The sequence below is a fragment of the Triturus cristatus genome, chromosome 2_1 (genome assembly GCF_964204655.1).
Source record: "Triturus cristatus chromosome 2_1, aTriCri1.1, whole genome shotgun sequence".
Lineage (NCBI taxonomy): Eukaryota > Metazoa > Chordata > Amphibia > Caudata > Salamandridae > Triturus > Triturus cristatus.
Genome location: NC_140581.1, coordinates 379,995,968 through 380,010,748, shown reverse-complemented (window position 1 = coordinate 380,010,748; position 14,781 = coordinate 379,995,968).

Sequence of the window (14,781 nt, the reverse complement as noted above, 5' to 3'; positions counted from 1 at the left end):
CTGATATGCTTGTCGTTTATCAGACCAAGCCGGAGAGAGGTGGCATCATCATGGTTCTGGATAGTGATTATTTTAGAGAGAGCTGTGTTGCTAGCATTACATTCATCTATATGACATATTACCTCTAGAAGAACTATTGTGATGCATGTAAATAGAGGTGGATATTTATGCAGCGTGCTTAACCTCAAACTTCACCATTTTTTTGCACAACTGCACTAGATTTACAAACCACATAACTGGTGAATGTTTTTTTAAGCGATGGTTTAAAAGGAATCCTGCACTGCAGCTGGAATTGATCCATAGTTCTTCAGGGCCAGGTGTGTGCCACTCAGTAGTTGCATACCCTTTTTCTGCCCATACAAACTTCATCTCCATTCCCTGCTGGTGGAAGTCCGACAGCAGGACCAACAGTAGTAACATTTTCTTCCCTGGAGTGGCAGTGGAGAAACATAGGGGCATATTACAATCCCAATGCACCGTCGGTGCAAGGGGCTTGCAAATAACCCCCATAGTTTCCTATAGTCTGATGTCCTGTCCAGGCAGTGTGGGGCATTTGGCTACAGGAAAACACGCAAGCTTAATTAAAACTTTGCCCACCCTCAGTAGCATGGCAGGACCCAAGTTAGTATGTGCATATGGTGGATCACGGATGTACTGACTAAATGTACTATGAGCATAAATAAGAGCTACAGAAACACATATTAGGACTAAGGAAGGCTGACAGGCCATAGAGCATTACCCTCTAATTAATACAACAAAATGTGATCTTGTGGTCACTTAAGGGAGGAGAGGATAGTCTACTGTAATGCGACTTTCCCATTAATTTAAAGGATGGTAACCCTCCCCACCCTGGGGTCGCATGCTCCTTCATTGGGCCGCTCCTTACACCAATTCCTAACTCTCAAGGGATGGGGATCTCAAGTGGCATTGGAGGGTTTGAGGGGAGTCCTCCGTAAGGGAAGGTGGAGTCGTGGGGTTTATTGAAAAACCAAAATGTCTGCAGAGGGTGGAAAACAACTAAAACTGTCACCTGAAGGTCCTGGAAATGTTTTATTCTTGTCCCCAGTGGTAAGGGGGTAACAACATGGGCTATGTTTGCCACAGTTCATAAGATTAACATGTTTCTGCGTAAATCATACTCTCAAACAAGAGTTGTTAAGGAATTCATCAGGACCAAAAAACACACTGCTAATATGAATAATCAAAAGAAAGTAAGTACAATTAAAGTTGAGCAGCCAATGAGAAGCAAAGGAGGCCTAAAACAAGAGCTCCTGTCAAACAGCACACATGATTGTGATATTTCTCTTAGTGCCGAAAGGCTTTGGGCAGGCAAGAGGGAAGCAGAATAGGCTCACAGGGGCAACGAGCAGGACTTCAGGTAGTTCATCATATAGCAAAGTCAATTCTGAGGCATTAATTACTGAATCTGTGTTAGGGTATGAGCAACTTGGGTGAGATTCCGCAAATCCTGTTCAGGTCTGTGGTGGAACTGGGTATCAACAGAGTAAATGTGGTAGGCTAGCTAATAAGTATTCACGAGGTGTGAATCCCATAACTAGCCTGCACGTGACATTGGTAAATTTGTAGAGAAAAGGGCCGTGTTTCTGATTGCAGCCTGTCACCGTCCCTCCACAGCCTAATCACCATCAGCCCTGTGCAGTGTTTGAAGACACAATTGCTGAGTGGAGCCTCTCATCTCCCCATCACCTTTCAGTTACCTTTTGCCATCTGTCATATTTTGCAAGCCCTCTTCCTGGTGCCCCTTCTACACCCCTTCACCACTGTATGCTCTTTCAAACAATAATGTGTCTTGCTGGTGATCCAGCTCAAGACTGGGAGGAAATGGGGAATTACCTTTACCGATACCCTCCCTGCGTTGCAGACCCGACATCACACTAGCTCATTCACACACGCAATCATTGGTGGGGCTCATAACACCAACACTCACACGTCTCTTTCACGAGTCTGCACACACAGGAGGGATGAGTAATTCAAGCGCTGGACATGTGAGGGGAATACCTTAAAACCCTATAGGGAGAGAAAATTTATTTTACAAATTATACATTGACATCCTTTGCCTACAGATCCCTAATCTCAAACATCAAGGCACTCCACCCACTTGGTCGAATGGACCAATATAGTTCGATTGGTTGATGGTGATTTAGAACCAGCTAAAACACATTTTAAGATTCAGGAAAAACCACAAACTCATTAATTCACGTTAATCAATAATGGTTTATCTAAATTTTTATAATGATTATTATTTGCATTTGTCTCGTCAAAGTTTAGAGATTAGATCAATCCAAAGAAATCGCAGAACATCATATTTACCTAATCTGGCTATTTGAAGTCCTCTAATTCATTGGCTCTGCAGAACCACATTTTGTTATAAATTGTCCGGAAAGTAGGCCAAAGCTCAAAGTCCTCTGCTCAGCACGCTACAGTCCCAATTTAACAAAGGACCAGAAGCTGTGCAAGCATCTATCATAGCCCGTAGATTTTGGAAAAGTTTGCAGTCATCAAACAATCGGACAGCATCTGGATCATCAGAAAAAATGTCACAATGAACGTGGCATCCGCTGTTGCTGCTGTAGGTAGGGGTAGGTAGCTTCCCTCCCTATTCTACTAGCCTATTATAATAAAACAAATCATAGAAGATACAAATTTAAACTTTAGGGCAGTCGTGATTGGCTGGTTGAGATCGTATGACCACTGTCCCAAGATTTTCAGTACAGTTCGAGGGGTGAGGTAATTAGTTAACAAAGTATCGGCTTGTTCCGGTTTACTGTAAGGATGATTGTTCCCCTTTCTTGGCGAAAATCCCATTTGCCATCCTTGACCAGGGACAGTCTGTGCAGAGGTCGCTGCGAGGTTTAGGAGATTTCTTGCACATGCGCAGCTTACTCCGCGCCTCATGAGACAATGGCCACTTCGTCGTGTGGTGACAGCGGCCATCTTTGATTTAGGCCCAAACGCCAACTTAAGCGAAACAAATACAAAATAATAATTAATAAATTGAATTGGTGATCCTAATGTTAACCCCTTGCTAATCCCTCTATGTGCTTGTATTTATCTAGCATAGAGCGACATTTAAAGCCATTATATTCACCTTTTCGATCCAATCAGGAACGCAAACATCACAAAAGCAACATATAACATGCAGTATTCTATTACCACATACACTATTGTTAGTATGCGTACAGATTTAAGTTATAAGAGTTATTTAGCCATGCAAAATGCAAATCCCATATGTAATTCGAGTTTTAATAAAGTTGATTAATACACATGCAATACTTGTTTAATAATATTCTAATTAGTAGATTATTTAATTAGTATCTTCATGCAAAAATAGAGGAGGTATACAAAATGTTGCACTACCTGCTACATCAATCCCCCCTTTGGTGATTTTATCACCACAATACCTAAAATTTAATATATTTATTATGAAAAGGAAATGAATTCATAAAATTTAAGTGTACATCTCTGTTTCCCCAATTTCTTCTTCTCTTGCTTTTCTATACATACTATCTTTTATTTCTTCTAATTCTACTTCTTCAAATTCTCTTTCTCGTCTTTTATTCTTTCTCTTTTTCAAAGTTTCTCTTTTTAAAATTTTCTGTATTTTCTTTCTTTTGCAACATAAGCATCCTAATCTTAAAACTAATACTAGAAAAATTACACAGGTTAATGGAAATAAGATTGTACCTATAAATGTACTACCTAACTTTAATAGGAAATCTTTAATATAAGATACTTTCTTTCCAATCTTTTCCCAAACACCTTCAACCTCCAGTGGCGCAATTTCCTCATGCAAATCAGTTATATTTTTAATGTATGACTTTAGATCTTGACTTTCGTCTGGAATGTAAGTACAACAATGTTGAACTTTCAGCATTCCAAAGATTCCACCCTTTTTTGCTAAAATTATATCAAGGGCAAGTCGATTTTGCATTACCATGGCACGCATGGCAACCATTTCTGTATTTACCAATAAAAATCCTCCAGCGGTGCTTGTTGACAAGCGATCCACTACTGTTAATAATTTTCAAATTTTATGTGCATTCAGAGATATTCCCACTGCTGGTATCAATGCTCCAAAAATGTCTCCCACAATTTCTGTCCACGATTCTCTCTTTCTACGTGTAAGTTGTCTACCTAGCTCATGTACACCATCTCTTCCTCTACTCATATGGAATATCTTTGGGAAAACCAGGCCCACATAACATGTGCCAAACCAACGTTCTGGTAATCGATAATATGCTTTGTTCCCGCAGATAAAATATAATCCAGGAAAAACTGGATCATTTCCTCCTTTATATCCCCATCCACCCATGATTCGATATGTATCATGGCAATCACTGTTACCTACAAAATAATTATCATATGCTGTTTGATTCCTTCTAATACACATCTTTCCTTTCTGAGGCCAATCTAAAGCCATTGTTGGACTAATTTCTCCTTTCAAATGTTTTTCCTTTTCAACATCCCAGACTGTCTTTTCCTCTCTTCCCTCAGATACTTTCTTTTGCATGTTTAATCTCCTTTCTTCAACCATATCCAAGAACACTTTCTCCTCTTTTTTTAAACTACAAGTTAGATTATTTCTAAATATAGACTCTAATGTTAATTCTTTAGTTTCCAAGAAAAATTCACCTAATACCTTTGCAGGTTTTAATTTATTCAATTTGTTAATTACAGGTACTTGTGAAAATATGTTATCTACATCTGAAAAGTAATATTCTAATTTCCCTATTTTGTAAAACAAACTTGCTATTACACTACGGGTTATTCCATACGTTACTGGGAGGTGATGATAGGTTACTCCCTCATATACAGATGCAGGTAACTGCATGCAGACATAGCAGTCCCTCACGTCCATTGTCTTTACATATTCATATAGTAATTTTGAAAATACATTGTTAGAAAAATCATTTATAGACCTGCCTTTATGTAAATGATTTCTATCTATTTTAGTCGGATATACTTTCTGAAACTTTTCTACATTAGTTTTATTCTCACTATGTATTCTATTGCATCTAGTGTAACTTTAAATGAGATCATCAAAGCTAAAGCACCACATAGAAGCATTAATAATCCTGTACAACAACAACACATTTTTAACCACCTTCTAAGAAATATACATTTAGTTTTTCTATTCTCTGTGTTTGCCATTTCGAAAAATGAACAGTGTCTTTTCACTTAGCCTCTTCTACTTCACAACTAGTTTTGTCTAACCCAAGGCTCTAAGCACCTACTTGGTTCTATCAGTTATGTCTCTTCCAGTAATTTTATTGCCTTTCCATTGGTATCGCTTTTGGTCTTTTCAGTTTGGCATTTGATCGTCTTTCACTTTTCTTACACAATCCTGATACAGAACCTCCTGAACATCCGTTTCTTCTCCAATGTCGGACAAGATAACTCTCAGGATTTCTGATTCTTCATCTTCGTCAACCACTTCTGGTACAGTCACCTCTGGATTTTCTTGGCTATCCGCCTCTTCTTTTATTTCAGGCAGCACCACATATGACCATTCCAGCGACTTATACTTCTGGTTAGGTATTCTTGTTCTCTTATTTTCTTCTGTTGTTGTTTTTCCCTTGTCTTTCAACTTTTCTTGACTAGATACTTCATTTACTTGTTCAGCTCTAGATGAATTCACTCGTGTCAATCGGTATCTCAATCTCTTTATTTTGTTTGGCCAAATTTCATCTTTTGCTGGTCTTTTCCGTTTGTTTCCTTTATCCTTCTTTTCAGCTCTCCATGCTCTTTTCCTCAGAACTCGACCTTCAGGTACCTCTTCATCACTGTCTTCTGATTCTGTTTCAACTTGACTTTTACCTTCAACCTTTTTTCTTTCCACCACCTTTTCAATTCTCCCTACTTCTGTCCCTCCACGTGTTTCTTGCACACAATCTTCCTGCTGACTAATTGTCCCTTCTCCTAACTGGATGTTAGAATTCCCTACAACTCCTCGGTGGTCTTCCGCAAAAATCTTTCCCTCACTCTTTATATCTGGCACCTGACCATCTGTTTCTGTTACTTCAGGTGGAATTTCTCTCAACTTTCCATCAGGAATTTCTTTATCGAGAATCTCCTTTATTGTCTCTTAACTGTTTTTCACTTGTCCAGTACGTACTTGTGCTTGTTCTGCTTCTGAGTCTGAGCTGGTGTCTGATATCTGCAACTTTCTTCTCAAGGGAATATTCTCTGGGGCAACGGTCAAATAAGGTTCTGACTCCCCCCTTTCAGAGTTTTGTCCTGTTCTATTGTCTTCAGTATCAGATTCAGAGCTGGATTCTGATTCTTCAAAATACTCTCCTTCCTTGTTATCTACTAGATCTGGAATTTGCAGGGTATGACTAGCATGGATCCAGTTCTTTATTCCAGCACACTTTACAGCTTCTGTTGTAGTTAAAATCACTTGTCGTGGTTTTCCCCAACGTGGGACCAAACAGTTCCTTCTTCTGTCCACTTTGATTTTCACTCAGTCACCTTGGCTCAGATCATGAGCTGGCTTCTTTTCAAGGGTGGTGACATCCGATCCAACCTGATGAAACACAGAATGTACGGCGTCAGCCAGCCCCTTACAGTAATCCAACATCAAGTCTTCAAAGATAGGCAATAACTTGTTGACTGGAAGGAATACATGCCTCATTGCTCTCCCCATTACAATTTCGTGGGGACTCAAACCTGTGTTTCTATCTGGAATTGATCTAATAGTCATGGGTACCAGAGCCAAGACATCAGGCCATTTCAGTCCTGTGGCTAAACACATCTTTCCTAATCTGTTTTTAATAGTACCATTTACCTGTTCTACCACACCAGAAGCCTCTGGCCGATAGACGCAATGCAGTTTTTGTTGTACATTCAATGCCTCACAAATTAGCTTCATGATTTCATTATGGAAGTGTTTTCCTCTATCTGACTCAATTGTGACTGGAAATCCGAATCTTGGGATGAACTCCCTCAAAAGCAGTTTTGCTACTGTTATTCCATCACTTCTTCTTGTGGGATATGCTTCTACCCATCTAGAAAACAAGTAGACCATCACTAAAACATACCTCAACCTGTAACAGGGAGGCATCTCAATGAAATCGATTTGCATTCTGGTGAAAGGCCCTCCTTCTCGACCTATCGTTCCTAGACTTACTACTGTTTTTCTTCCAGGATTGAACTGCTGACATATAAGGCATCGTTGGCAAAGACTCTCAGCTACAAGTCTGAATTTTGCATTATACCATGTCTGCTTAAATAATCTAAGCATGGCATCTCTCCCTACATGTGCTTGTCCATGATACATCCGGGCCATGGCTGACACCATGCTATCCCGCATAACTGGTCTTCCATCCCGATATTCCCATACATGATCTGTTTCCCTTGGTGCACATCCTGCCTTGACCCATTGTCTCATTTCCTCATCTCCTGCTTCTTCCTGCAACTGCCTCACCTCTTCCCAGGTATTCACAATGTTAGTAAACAACAAAGGACATGAATTCATTTCCTTTTCTTTTGCCTTGTTAACCGAATTCTGGTTTCGCGCACAATATCATTTGCATACCTGTTCCAAACTGCTACATAATCTCCAGTATTGGAGTAAGCAGCACACTTTACAACAGCCAATTGCTTAGGTAGCTGTATCGCCTCAAGCAATTTTCCAACCACTTCGGCATTCTTTATAGGGGTTCCACTCGAAGTCAAAAATCCTCTCTGTGACCAAATCTGGCCAAAGTCATGCACGACACAAAAGCGATACTGACTATCAGTTATCATAGTCACTCTCACATTCTTTCCCAATTTACATGCTCTTGTTAATGCGAAGAGCTCAGCTACCTGGGCTGATTTTACTCCTTTTAGGGAAGATGCTTCTATTACTGCTGCAACTGTACATACTGCATATGCTGCACTCAGATTTCCTTCATCCGTTCTCAAGCATGACCTGTCCACGAACATCACATAATCACTTTCTGACAAAGGTTCATCTTTTATATCAGGACGTGGTTTGGTACAGAAATCAAGCACATCCAAACAGTCATGATCCACATCATCTCTGACTTCCACATTCTCAGCATCCGGCAATAAAGTTGAAGGATTCACATTCAGACATCTCACAAGGCTCACATTTGTTGCACCTAATATGACTTTTTCATATTTAGTCAGCCGACTATGTGTCATGAACTGAGTGCGGCTCCTTGTTAGAAGGATTGCCACATCATGAGGTACAAACACTCGCACAGGATTTCCCATCACAATTCCTTCACTCTGTTCCAGACTCTTACAAGTGGCAGCAACTGCTTTCAGACAAACAGGTAACGCTACAGCCACTGGGTCAAGCATAGCTGAAAAATAAGCAATTGGTCTTCTCAGTTTCCCATGTTTCTGTATTAATACAGAAAGTGCACATCCATTCCTCTCACTGCAGTACAATTCAAACTCCTTCTCATAATCAGGCATACCCAATGCTGGTGCCTCACACAGACTGTCTCTCAACTGTTTAAAGGCTGTTAGCTCTTCCTTATTCAATTCAATGGGATCTTTTACATCACTTCTCGTCAGACGTACCAAAGGTTTTGCGATCAGGGAAAAGTTACTTATCCACTGACGACAATATCCTACCATTCCAAGGAACATTCTCACTTCTCTTTGCGTCATTGGTTCTCTCATTCCTTTTATTATCTCGATTCTTTCTACTGTAATTTTTCTCAGTCCTTTTTCAATTTTATGGCCTAAATATTGTACTTCTTTCTGGCAGAATTGTAATTTCGATGGGGATACTTTAAGTCCTCCATCTGCTAGATGATTTAGCAATGCTATGGTATCCTCTACACAAGCTTCTTGTGTTTTTGCCGCTACAAGCAGGTCGTCAATATACTGGACTAGTACTGAGCTGTCGGACATCTCTAGATCCTCTAAGGACTTTTTCAATATCTGGTTAAATATTGAGGGGCTCTCTGTATACCCCTGTGGGATTCGGCACCATGCCAAAATACGGTCGCCAAAACGGAACGCAAAAATCTGCTGACTGTCTTGATGCAATGGGATGGAAAAGAAAGCATGACACAGGTCAATCACTGTGTACCATTCTGCATCATGTGGGATCTGATACAAAATTACTGATGGATTTGGTACAATAGGACAACATGACACAACTATTTTGTTTATTTTTCTCAAATCATGCACTATTCTGAACGTTCCATTAGGCTTTTTCAGTCCCATAATTGGTGAATTACATGGACTACTCATTATTTCTCTCAAAATACCTTGTTTAATCATTTTCTCTATTATAGGAGTAATCCCTTCAATTATTTCGGGTGTAAATTTATACTGAGGAATATTTGGATAACTAATTCCCTCTTTCACTGTCACTTTTACAGAGTCTAAATTTTTCATTAATCCCACATCTTCTCCTGTGAAATCCCAGACTTCTGCCTTTACTGTCTTTTTCAGTTATTTCGGTAGCTCTTCAGGGTTAAATACAGCAAATGCCTCAGTAATTTCGTTTTCCATATTGGCCACAGTCATTTTATACAATACATCCTCGTCAGGGGTCTCGAATGCTATACCATCAGGAGTGCAAAATATGGTGCAATTCATTTTGCACAACAAATCTCTTCCTAACAAATTTACAGGGCTTGAATCAGACACGACAAAGCGGTGCATTTCAGAAAATTTCCCTATGTTAACCTTTACTGGTTCCGTAAGATAGGTTTTAATCTGTCTGTTGGATACTCCAACTACTTGGATTGTTTCGTCCGAGAGAGGAAGGTTTTTAACATCAGCTGACCTAACTGTGAAACGAGTAGCACCAGTATCTACAAGGAAAGTAATATTTTCATCATTTACCTTTCCATCCACAAAAGGACCTGTCTGGTCTACTTCTAGAGTTGCGCCAAGTACGCACTCTTCTTCCTCCCCTCGGCACCGTCAATAACTTTCTTCTGACTCACTCTCATTGCGTTGTAGCCAATACTGCGAAACAGCACTCGCGCGCGGCAGCTTAGTTACCTGTTCTTCATTGTAGAATCCTGCCTCATTACTGTATTTCTGAGGATTTACGCTCTGTGGAAAAGGCGGTTTTGGCGCCTGATTCTGTTGGGCAACAACCTGCTGCTGTCGCTGTGGTGGACAACTCACCTCTTTCTGCACCTGCGAATTTAATGATGCATTATCACCATTAGTACTCGGTGGAAATTTACACTCGGATTTCCAATGCCCTATTCTTCCTCAATTATGACATAGCCACTTCTTTTTGGCTTCATCTATATTAAATTGTCCCTTTCCTTTTCCATTATTACATTTTTGTTTCATACCTGCACCATTGGCCTGTTCAATCAATTGAGCTTCCTGTCTTTCCGCCACCTTGACCTGTGCCCACATTGCTTTTTCTTTTAACTTATGCTGTTTGGCTTCAATTTCGTCACTGAAATATTTTGCATGTCTCAGTACTTCATCTATTTTCTTATTTTGCCAGTCTACTGTATGCTGTCTAATCATTTTACTTATCTCTGGACGCAGTCTATATACAAATCGGTATACATAGTGACTTAAATCCTTTTCACTCAAATTTTCATCACCACTAAACTGCTTAAATGCTTGGATCAACCTCTCATAATAAGCGTGTACTGATTCCTTAGCTTCCTGATGAGTCCTGTCAATTTTTACCCAATCAGTCTCCTTGGGAGGTACTTTGTTTTTCAGAAAGGCAATTACCTGCTCATATTTTTTCATGACTTCGGGGTCGGGGGCTCCCGTTTTTGGATCCCTAGGGTATTCTTGTGTAGGCCAGCTAATCATAATTTTACACTCTGTCCACAAATCTGCTGGTACTATTATGTCAAAAAGACTATTTAAATCAATCCATAAAACTTTTGATAACTTTACGAACCTATCCACCTGCCTATACCACTCGACTGGCTTTTCGCGTAGTCGAGGGAAATCATTGGTAAATGACAAAATATCTTGTCTACTCCAAGGGACATGTACATATCCCCCTCCTGGAATTTCTCTCTTGGGACATTCTGTTACTACCTTTTCCTATTCTCTTACGGGGAAAGCTGCAAACGTTTTGACCGAGGCATCATCTCGTTTTCAAAACTATATACTCTTCCATTTATCTACATCTCCCCATTTTCTTAACAAAATGATTATGTCTTTGATCTGGGTTGTTCTTCCTGCGGTATTCAGATTTTCAATATCTTTTTCAGAAAAATCTACTCTATATGGTTTTTGTAAAGCTTTTACCTTTTCGAAATCTATACCCATTTCATTTGCAACTTCTTCTAGTCTTCCATGTAGGTTTCTTGCTCTCCAGGTTATACTTTTACATAAAAATAGTAATTCTTCATCCTGATAGGCTTTTAACTTTTCCGTGGGGATAGTCCCTACTATTAATTCTTCCAAAACAATCTTCAGCTTAGCCACATCTATAGATTGGAATTCTTTATCTTTTTGCTGCAAACTCCTTAGCCACTTAATTCTTCTAACGTAGGCCCTACACTATCTTTCTCAGTATTTTGTTGTGCTAGTCTCTCTGGTGTTCCTGGGACTGATTCTGTCGTCATTATTATCCTATCCACTAACATTTGATTTACTGTCAAATTTTTAGGTGTACTCTGCTCTGAAATACTTGTTGTTTGTCTCCATGGGTTCTTGTCTATATTCTTTTCTGGCCTCTCTGTTTATTACTGTTATAAGGAATCGTCAGACAATGCTCACTATCCTTCTGTTTATCAAAAATAGGTATTACAGGTCCTATGGTTACAGGAACAGTTACGGCTTCCAAATTTTTAGTTAATTCCCTAATCTTTTCAGTTAATTCTAAAGTGGTTTTCGCTAGTTCAGCTGAATTTTCATTACCCATTTTGCCATGTTGTGTTTGCTCTAATTCTTTAAAAGGATTGTTCCTTCCTGTCTCTTGTAATACTTATTCAAATGTTATGTCCTGTGAAGTCTCTCTCATTGGGGCACTTGGTGTCAATAAGGTGGAATCTGACTGATAAGGGGGTGTATTTTTATAAAACATGTCGTCAAGAACATCATCCTCCGATTCATGCACACCATATCCTTTTGACTCGATATTATTTCTCTTTTCCATACATTTTCTACGCTAACTTCTTCAGTATGTCTCACAGGGAACAAACCATCAGCCATATTTGCACTTCGCCATCTCCTCATTCTATCATCATGATTCTCCTGTCCATATGATCTACCAAACATGTACTTATACCTTCCGCCACTTCTCTGTCTTTCTCTGTCATGCATCTCATCTTCCCATTCTGTCAATGCTTCAAACTGTGTTTGTCTAGGTCTCGGGTTCTAGATTCATCATTCTCTCTCTCAAATTCCTTAATACTGCTAAATTGAATGAACCATGTGCTGGAAAAGCTAAAACTCCATCATCTTTTGTATACTTTGCCCAATTGTCCAACCAAATACAAGTATGATATCCGTATTTCGCAACCATAAAGGATGCGGGTGACTTTGGTGGGGGAAGCAATTTTCCCTCTCTAGTCACAATCAGTTTGTTCTTTTTAAATAAACTCTTGATCTTTCCAAACCAGGACTTTTTCTCTTTTTCTGGTGGATTGTAATACATCATTTTCTCTTCCATGTATCGCTAGATTTCCCTACGACTATTCTATTGTTTTAACCAATCGTAGCGCGACTCACACTAACACACCAATCCGGAGCATCTATGTCACTTCTGCAATTCTCCAATCCCAGTGCAACTCACACTAACGCACCAATCAGGAGAGTCTACGTCACCCTGTAATTCTCCACTCTCAGCGCGGCATACACTAACGCACCAATCAGGAGCGTCTTCGTTTCTTACTGACTGGCCAATCCCAGCACGGTCTTTCTGACGTCAGCTTTTCTCGCTACTCCTGCTGACCCCTCCTTTACAAAAAAATTTCGGCAAACTTTTTACATTCACTTTTTACTAAAATTCTGATAGTAACGACTTAAAAACGCCACCATTATCTGTTTCGCTAACAAAGGAATAGTTAGTGACCTTTCTTACAGCAATTCCGTTTTTCCCGAGAGCAGCGCTTACCTCTGCCCTACTACGAAATCGTTACTTCCGTTGATAAAGTAGCACATCCCTCTACCTTACCCTTCTAACAAGCATTAGCCAACCGTTTCTCCAGAATTAAGACACCTAGTTGGAGACGCTCTGCTCCTGAGAAATAAAACCAGAGTTTCACAATTAACCTGAATGCTATTTCATTCATGCACTTTCATACGGAAAATGTAGTTCATTCACACAGAATTCTGTCTTTCCCGAGAGCAGCTAACAATCTGCCCTACTACAGAATTATGACATACGTTAATAAAGTAGCACTTCCCTCTACTTTATCCTTCTAGCAAGCTTAGGGAACACCTATTACATTTCCAGTGATAAGCGTAATCAGAGTGCCTTTTGGACTCCTGGTACCTAAGACCAAAATTTCACAGGTGACCTTCGCTACCATACATTTCACTCATACAGAAAAGTCCCTAACAGTAACACACGACGATGTTACCAAATCGTACCCAGACAATGCGTCGTGCAACTCCAATCGTTACACGTTTTCCCCGTGTACCTACAGGGTAACAACAATTCCGTCGTTCCCGAGAGCAGCGCTTACCTCTGCTCTACTACGGAACCGTTACAAACTTCCGACTTCCTACATCCCAGAAGCCTTCAAACAACATAGAACTCGACGCAAGTGTTAATACTTATCCACAATCAATAATCAATAAGCAATTTACAAGCAATAATCACCAAACCAAAACAATAAAAACCATAACTCTGCTACCAGAAAAATTGATCCAGCGCAAGACTGGGAGGAAATGGGGAATAACCTCTACCGATACCCTCCCTGCATCGCAGACCCGACGTCACACTAGCTCATTCACACACGCAGTCATTGGTGGGGCCCATAACACCAACACTCACACATCTCTTTCACGAGTCTGCACACACAGGAGGGATGAGTAATTCAAGCGCTGGACAGTGAGGGGGAATACCTTAAAACCCTATAGGGAGAGAAAAGTTATTTTACAAATTATACATTGACATCCTTTGCCTACAGAGCCCTAATCTCAAACATCAAGGCACTCCTCCCACTTGGTCGAATGGACCAATTTAGTTGGATTGGTTGATGGTGATTTAGAACCAGCTAAAACACATTTTAAGATTCAGGAAAAACCACAAACTCATTAATTCTCGTTAATCAATAATGGTTTATCTAAATTTTTATAATGATTATTATTTGCATTTGTCTCGTCAAAGTTTAGAGATTAGATCAATCCAAATAAATCACAGAACATCATATTTACCTAATCTGGCTATTTGAAGTCCTCTAATTCATTGGCTCTGCACAACCAAATTTTGTTATAAATTGTCCGGAAAGCAGGCCAAAGCTCAAAGTCCTCTGCTCAGCACGCTACAGTCCCAATTTAACAAAGGACCAGAAGCTGTGCAAGCATCTATCATAGCCCGTAGATTTTGGAAAAGTTTGCAGTCATCAAACAATCGGGCAGCATCTGGATCATCAGAAAAAGCGTCACAACGAACGTGGCTTCTGCTGTTGCTGCTGTAGGTAGGGGTAGGTAGCTTCCCTCCCTATTCTACTAGCCTTTTATAATAAAACAAATCACAGAAGATACAAATTTAAACTTTAGGGCAGTCGTGATTGGCTGGTTGATATCGTATGACCACTGTCCAAAGATTTTCAGTACAGTTCGAGGGGTGAGGTCATTAGTTAACGAAGTATCGGCTTGTTCCGGTTTACTGTAAGG